Below are 7,908 nucleotides of genomic sequence, written 5' to 3' on the forward strand. Positions count from 1 at the left end.
CCCACAGGTGAGTGAACTGAGGTTTCAACAGAGCTTGTGTGGTGCTGTGGTACTTAAGTGGCTAGTAAGAAACACCAAGGAAGAGACTGCCAGAAAATGTCTTCCCCAAAAAGCCTTTGACACAGCACTAAAGCTGGAATTTGGAATGGGAAACCATCTGTTGGTACAAAATATTAGGTTTCTTTTCTTAGAAATGCAAAATCTTTCCATTTTACATTTATTCTCAGTGCTCAAAATCCATCAGTTTAATTGTCCCCTCTCTGGAGAAGCATTTTTCCTTATATCTTCATTACTACATGTTTCTGAGCCACAAAGAATGGAAATTTGTGGTTGTGAGCTTTTTTTCCCCCTAGAAGGTTTTTCTGCTCCAAAGTAAGAACAAAGGGGAGGAAAGGAGCAAACCTTTTCCAAAAGCACAACTCGAGACCTTACAGGAACAGATCTCCAGACTCTGTGGGAACTCCTGGTTTCATGGAAAAAAAATTATCTTTTGGCTCTTAGCAGAATTATTAAACACAGTACTTGTGAGATGAAATGAAATAACTGACAAAACAAACAAAAAAAGTAAGTTCAAGTGAGAGTTACCTAGACTTTTGCATTTCTTCTGTTTCTCCATTAATGTAAGAAAATAAAAACTATCAGACTAGCTTGCACATGCCATCCACAGATCTTTATCCTACTGCTAACCAAAAGCACAAGCCATCAATAATGGGTGAAGGAGAGGATGGTAAACTGCCAGTTTCAACCACGGGGGTGGACATCCTCAGTTTAAAGCAGCTTTTCCAACAGCATCTTAAATGGTGATCAGTGTGCCTCTCCTTCTTGAGTCATGCCTCTTGAAACCAATTGTGCATTTACTTTACTAACAACTTCACATGGCAATTAGTTTTGGGTTTTACTTAGGTGAAAGAGTAGTGTTTTCTTCTTTAACCATATGTCTGATCATTTCCCTGTTTCTTTTTTTGTGAGAGGTACTGAAAAATAGTTTCCAGTGTAATTTTTCCTAGTGCAGAAAGTCCTCTCCTTTCTCAGCCGCAGAGTGACAGACAATGGTTTTGGTTTATTCTTGTAGCAAAAGCCCTCTTTACCTCTGATATCCTCACTGCTCTTTTCAGTAACTTCTTTTCATACTACAGTATCCTTTTTGTCAGTGGAGTTGAGAATCACACCCAGTGCTCAAGATAAACATGTATTGCATCAGTATAATAACACTTCCTGTTTTGTTCTCTTCTTTTGCTAGTAACTCTTCACAAACTCTTTGCCCTCCTGGCAGCTTCTGAACATCAGGCTTTTTTCAGAGAAAATTCAAAATTACCTCAAGGTGTCCTTTCCATGTAGCAAAAGATGATCACTTTGTATGTGTTGGTAGGATTATTTCTCTGAGAATAGGGCTTTGTGTAGCTCAGTGGCTAAAGAAACAAAATAAAGCTAGAGGACACCTGATCTCATGGCATTTCCCATGAAAATTTATCTACTGTCCCAAAGCAATCATTCTGGTACAGAACTGACTGGCATTTCAGTTTCACAGGATCTAGGAAACTTCCAGTGTTTGGGCCCCATCCTGGAGCCTCAGTCCTGGACTAGTGTGTCTGGAAGACACAGGTAGATAATATGGCTGTCAGGTTCTGGCTGTGAGGTTGAGATGTGGTGGAGGAGGACCGAGAGAGGCACTTGCTCGTGTCTCACAGTGCAGAGCACACTCTTCACTGCTGATGCGGGAGGTCTCAGACAAGCTTGTTTCTGCAGGCTGTCAGCTGCAGAGGATAAGGTTCAGGAAGTTTGGCCTGTGGTCATGGGCTCTGAGAGCAATCAGGCAGGAGTGCTTGAAACCTTCAGCTCTTTGAAAACACTGAGGTCCTCAGAAGCTGCTAGCAGCCTGCAAGCCCTGATGCTGGCTATGGAGACAAGGTGGAACAGAGAAGCTTCCAACTGACATTTTTGGATATAAAACAGACAAGAACTGACCTCCATGTCTGGCTGAATGCACACTGGGGACTTGTATTTCTAGGGTAAACATCGATTAGCTGTGGGCTAACCTCTTTATAGAGGAGGCAGGAGCTTGGGCTCCATTACCTCAGAGGGCTCATTACCTCAGAGCCTCACAGAAGTCATGGACCCAAAATATGAAGAATAAATGACTTTAAAAAATGTTTGTCTTATGTTGAGTGACTCCATCATTCAGCATTGTTTATCCTGTATGACTGTGGATTGCCTATATTATAATGCTTACATCCTATGAGGAAGCAAATGGGGTAGAGTTTCTACTGTGTCTTTCCTGCAATGTCTGCTTCTTAGTGACACCTTGCAGGCCAAATTTTTGTATACAAGGACTCACAGATCTGCGAAGTAGCCCTGGTGAAGACCTGCCTGTGTTTGCAACAGGCCATAGTTACATACAGGTTCTTTTCCATTGTCGTGGTTTGACACCAGCCCAGTGCCAGGCACCCATGACAGCTGCTCGCTCACCCTCCCCTGCCACAGCTGGGCAGAGGAGGGAAAAGGAAAAAAAATTAACAAATGCTTTATGAGTGAGATAAGGACCGAGAGAAACGCTTCAAGGGCAAAACAGGCTCAACTTAAGTTGTGAATTTATTACTAACAGACTCAGAGGAGGATAATGAAGTAAAATAAGCCCTTAGAACACTTTCCACCCCCTAACCCTTCCTTCCTTCTCACCGACAGCACAGGGAGACAGGGCATGGGGGGTTGGTCAGTCCATCACCAAGATTTCCTTCCGCTGCTCCGGGAGAGGAGTCCTTCCCCTGTGAGGCTGTGGGGTCCTTCCCATGGGAGACAGATGTCCATGAACTTCCCCAGCATGGGTCCACCCTCACAAGCAGCAGCCACACCACCCCTGCTGCAGCGTGAGCCCCTCCCACGGGCCCACAGCCCTCCCCAACTGCTGCGCCGGGGCTCTCCCTTTCCACGGGGTGCAGCCCTCCAAGGACAGGCTGCTCCAGCCTGGAAGCAGGGGACCCTCTCTCTCCACCGGGTCCCTCACTGGATCACAGCCTCCTCCAGGCATCCACCTGCTCTGGCGTGGGCACCTCCCTCATGGGCTGCAGGTGGATCTCTGCATCCCCCATGGATTCCCATGGGCTGCAGGGGCACAGCAGCTTCACCATGGTCTGCACCACGGCCTGCAGAGGCACCTCGGCTCTGGCGCCTGGAGCACCTCCTCCCCCTCCTTCTTCACTGACCTTGGTGTTGCCATGTTGTTTTCCCTCAGGTGTCCTCACCTCCTCCTCTTCTCTGACTAGAATCCAAAATCTCGTGACTTTGTTTTGATTTTCTTCTTAACTATGTCATCACAGAGACATCACCAACCTCTCTCATTGGCCCAGTTTTGGCCAGCAGCATGTCCATCTTCAGAGCCATCAGCCATTGGCCCTTCTGGACATGGTGGGAAGCTTCCAGCTGCTTCCTCACAGGAGCCATCTCTGTGCCTAAGACCAGGCCATGCCAAACCAATACATCTATGTAGAATCCCACAGAAATTAGGATTTTGGCCTCGGGGACAATGGAAAAGTGAGCAGTTGATACACGAAGACCAAGTTATGCAGTGGTAGTAGGCATGGGGACTATGGATAAAAATAAATAGCTAATTTTATATTGATGGGAAAAGAAGATTGGCTCCTGGAACAGCTCATCTCCCAAGAAGACTTGCAAGAAATCATGTGGAAAGCTGAAGGAAGGCTTTTGATAAAGAAAGGATTCTTGGTTAGTGAGGGAAGGAAAACAGATTTTGTTGAGTTTCTACTTTCATGGTGGGGAAACAAGCCTGAAATCTGAGGTAACAGGTGCTAAAAGGCACTCTGCATGCCATTTGGTATCTCTACAGTCTACAGAGGTAGGCAATGGTCTGTATTCCCAGAGTTTCTTGAAGCTGGCCAAACTGGGAACATACAGTACAATAAACAGCCAGTTTTCTGACACAGTCTATCCTAACTTCCATGTGACTAGCTGCTGAGAGCCAGGCCCAGAGAAAGTTTTCAAGTTCATAGCCCTCCCTCTTTTGACAGGTGCTCTAAGGTCTAAGAATTAAGTGCTCTAAGGATTTCTGAACTCTAGCAGAGGAGTCCTTGGGGTTTGGATGCCTGGCTGCTTCAATTCTAAAAAAACCTAACAAATACATTGGTTTTTTTTATTATAAAAAAAAATAATGGGTGATGTTTCATTTTCATGAGAAGTCTTGTTTTTCTTTCCAAAATACTTTAAACTTTCAGGGAATGCAAGCTCCAAGTTGCAACCAGATCTGATAATAAAGACAATTAGATAATTATGAAGAAAAAAAGCTCTTCTAAAACCCCACTGCATAACCTAGAGAAAAAAAATACATTTTCCTAAATAGTAGTATCATAAAAAAATTATAACTAAGGCTCTGCTTTTGCATGCCGTCAGTATGCCATGACCCTCTTCTATCAGTAAGATATTAACTTCCAGTAATCCATATACATTAAGGAACAAACAAGACTACTTAATAAGAAGTCATTATAAACAATATCATTTGTCAACAAATTATCTTCAGTAACTTTCCAGAGAATCCAAATTAATTTTAGTTGTGTAAATTAATAAGAATTGTGTCTTATGCATCTGAGTTATGATTTCCAGAATGCCATGTATGACTTCGTAAGAAATTGTGTAGAAAAAAACCTCCTTGTTCTCAGGGAAGAGGTCAGATAGGAACAACGATGCGCTAAATAATCGTTTCCACAGTAATGAAAAATGGAGTCGGTGCTGTGTGGGAGGAGGCCAGCTTCCCAAGCACTCCGAGTGGAGTGTTGGCCATAAGGACCTGAAACTTCTGGAATTAGCCTATGATGCTGCACCAAGAAATGGCCTCTTTAACTTAAAATTTGGAAGATTTGACTTGTGCACATCTTATTTCTGCCCTGAAGTTATTTGGACACAAGAATGATGGTTAGTTCAGTGTTTCTTTTGTGTGCAAACTTAGGATAGGTTTCTTGCCCAAAGATAACTGCCTGTTCAGACTCATCCTCACCTCTGTAAGGCATTCTGGCATCTAAGGACAGGACCATCTATGGGAATGGAAGATTCTGGAGACTCAGCAAAGTGTTTTAATTTCTGTAAGAGCAACAGATGCACTGCACAGATCCTCTCTCTGGTGGGCTTTGTGGTCTCCCCATGGGGATCCTGCTGGTGGCCTGGTGACATTCAGACATTCAGAACAGCTGCTGTTATTTTCATTCGGGATGGCTGTATCCAGAACCTGCAAGATGGCAGTGCAGCTGCTTTCCTTTTGGGGTAAGGCATGGAGCAGTGAAATGTAGAACTTCTTTAGAAAGGGAAACTGTTTTTAAGACACAAAGGCTTTGTTAGTGATGTTATGATTTTTGTTTGAATATTGTCCTTGGCCTGACAAGCATAATTATCAGAGTTTCATATTTTATAAACTGCTGGTGGTCAAATAACATAGCAAGTATCAATGTGCAACCCAAAGGAAATACTTGCCATTGACATAAAAAAGTGCAGATGTGATTCTGGCTACTTTAGCCAATTGCTTCCTTCAAGATAGTGACCTCTTATTTTACATCCTCTGGATTTTACTACACTATCTGGCAACTACAGTGGATTTGAAAACCTTTTAAGATATTTAATATTTCTGACTTGGTGGGATGAAGGAGAGAGATGAATATGGTAAAAATATTGATGGCTTTGTAAAACTTAAATTCTTATTAATCCTTTGTTGTCCACATGCTTGTCCTCACTTACTGTTGTGTGGGAGCCTGCCATGCCGGTTCACCTTGCCTGGCCACCAGGGCCCCACCAAGCTGCTCTATTACCCCTCTCAATAGGACAGGGGGAGGAAATACTACAAAAAGTTCATGGGTTGAGAAAAGGACAGGCAGATGACTTACCAATTACCTTCAAAGGCAAATCAGACCTAATTTGGGGAAATTATTTTAATTTATTGCCAATTATTAACAGAGTAGGATAGTAAGAAAAAACCCCAAACTAATCCTGCTACCTCCCAACCCCTCCCTTCTTCCCAGGCTCAGCTTCATTCCCAAGTCTCTTACCTCCTCCTCCCAAGTGACACAGGGGGATGGAGAACAGGGATTGCAGTCAGTTACTAAAATTTTGTTTCTGTAGCTTCTTCCTTCTCACACTACTGCAAAGGGGGTGTCCCTCTTTCAGGAGACACTTCTTCACAAAATTCTCTGATGTGGATCTCCCCATGGGCTAGATTTCTTCACAAACAGCTCCAGTGTGGGTCTTTTTATGGGCTGCAGCCCTTAGGAACAGACTGCTCCAGTGTGTGTCACCTTCCAGAAAGCCTGCTCCTACAGGGGCTCCCCTGTGGTCGCACTTCCTGCCAGGAACCTGCTCCAGCATGAACTCTCCACGGGCTACATCTTCCTTCAAGGCACATCCACCTGTTCCAGTGTGGCATCCTCCATGGGCTGCAGGAGGACAAACTGTGTCACCATGATTTTCTCCATGATCTGCAAGGGAATCTTTGCTCCAGCACCAGGAGCACCTCCTCCCCCTCCTTGGTCACTACAGGGTTGTCTCAGCCCTCTCACAGTTGCTGTGGAGCAGTTTTTACCCTTTCTTAAATATGTTCCCACAGAGTACTTGAGAATGTTGCTGATGAGCTCAGCTGTGGTTGGCATGGGTCTCTTGGAGCTGGCTGGAGCTGGCTCTGTTCAACATGGGGGCAGCTCCTGGTGTCTTCTCACAGAAGTCACCTCTGTACCCTCCCAAGCTTTGCCAAACCAAATAAACTCTGGTTAGGAATGTATCCACCAACAGTGTCTTGTTGGGGTAACAATCTCAAACTTCTCAATGAAAGGAACCATCAGAACTATCTGGGGACCAGCCCTTTCGTCACCCAGAATGTGGGTAGTACTAAGACTGCGTGATCAATGGTAGAGGCCAGGGGAAACTTTTACCCTGAGAGAAGTCCATCTCTATTAGAATATTATAAACCTTGAAAAATCTTTCTAATTTCCATTTTACACAAAGCATGAGGAGCCTTTGCTAGCCATGAGAAGGGCACCATGACATTGGGGAACAGGAAGAACACTGCAACCGCAGTAGGGTGGATACCCATCAGCTAAAAAACATTAGACCTGACACAGGTGAGGGCACATCCAACAGCAGCTTCTCCTGCCATCCCACCATTTGCCAATTCCACCAGAGTTCCTTGGGTTGGCCTCAATAAATGTAGATGGTGAAACCTTTCCTGTCAGGGTCACTTGTGTCCGAATATTTCTGTACTGCGTCCATTGACAGTCTGTAAGGAGGATGCAAAAATTGTACCCAGCAAATATTTCCTGGCTAACAAAATTAGGTAGTAGGCAAGCAGGGCTAATGTGCTACTAGGCTAAGCACTGCTTATTGGAGTAAAGTGAACTCTGATGGTGCTGAATTTCTGTTTCCCTATCTCTGCTTTTTATCTTTGGACTTTATCTTTTTTCATGTCATCATTTTTTCTCTTGCATGCTTGAACTCTTAAGATGTCAGTAACTTCATGCAATCTGGGTTTTCACTTTTTGTATCTTGTGTGGCTTTAGCTTGCATATTTTTCACAGCCTAGGAGTAATTTTGCCAACACAATTGAGTTAAGTTCATACACTCATGCTGTGCCAAAACTAGTCTTTGAATCACCAATGGCTGAATCTCTGGATCATTGACTTCTAGCGCTAGTAAGGACCTGTGGAGCCATCAACATTCATTCATGATACCAGTACTAAACTTTTTCTTAAACACTGAGTGGCAGCTGCACTAAGTTACCAGCAAATTTCCAGTGCTTCACTACCTTACCTTTTAAAAGGTTTTTCTGCAGTCTTGCTTATCTATCCCCTGCTTCAGTTCAAACCCATTACCTCTTGATCTCTTTGCTTTGAGAACAGAAGACTCCCTTGCTTGCTGTAGTGCTAT

Source organism: Corvus moneduloides, chromosome 2 (genome assembly GCF_009650955.1).
Source record: "Corvus moneduloides isolate bCorMon1 chromosome 2, bCorMon1.pri, whole genome shotgun sequence".
Taxonomy (NCBI): Eukaryota; Metazoa; Chordata; class Aves; order Passeriformes; family Corvidae; genus Corvus; species Corvus moneduloides.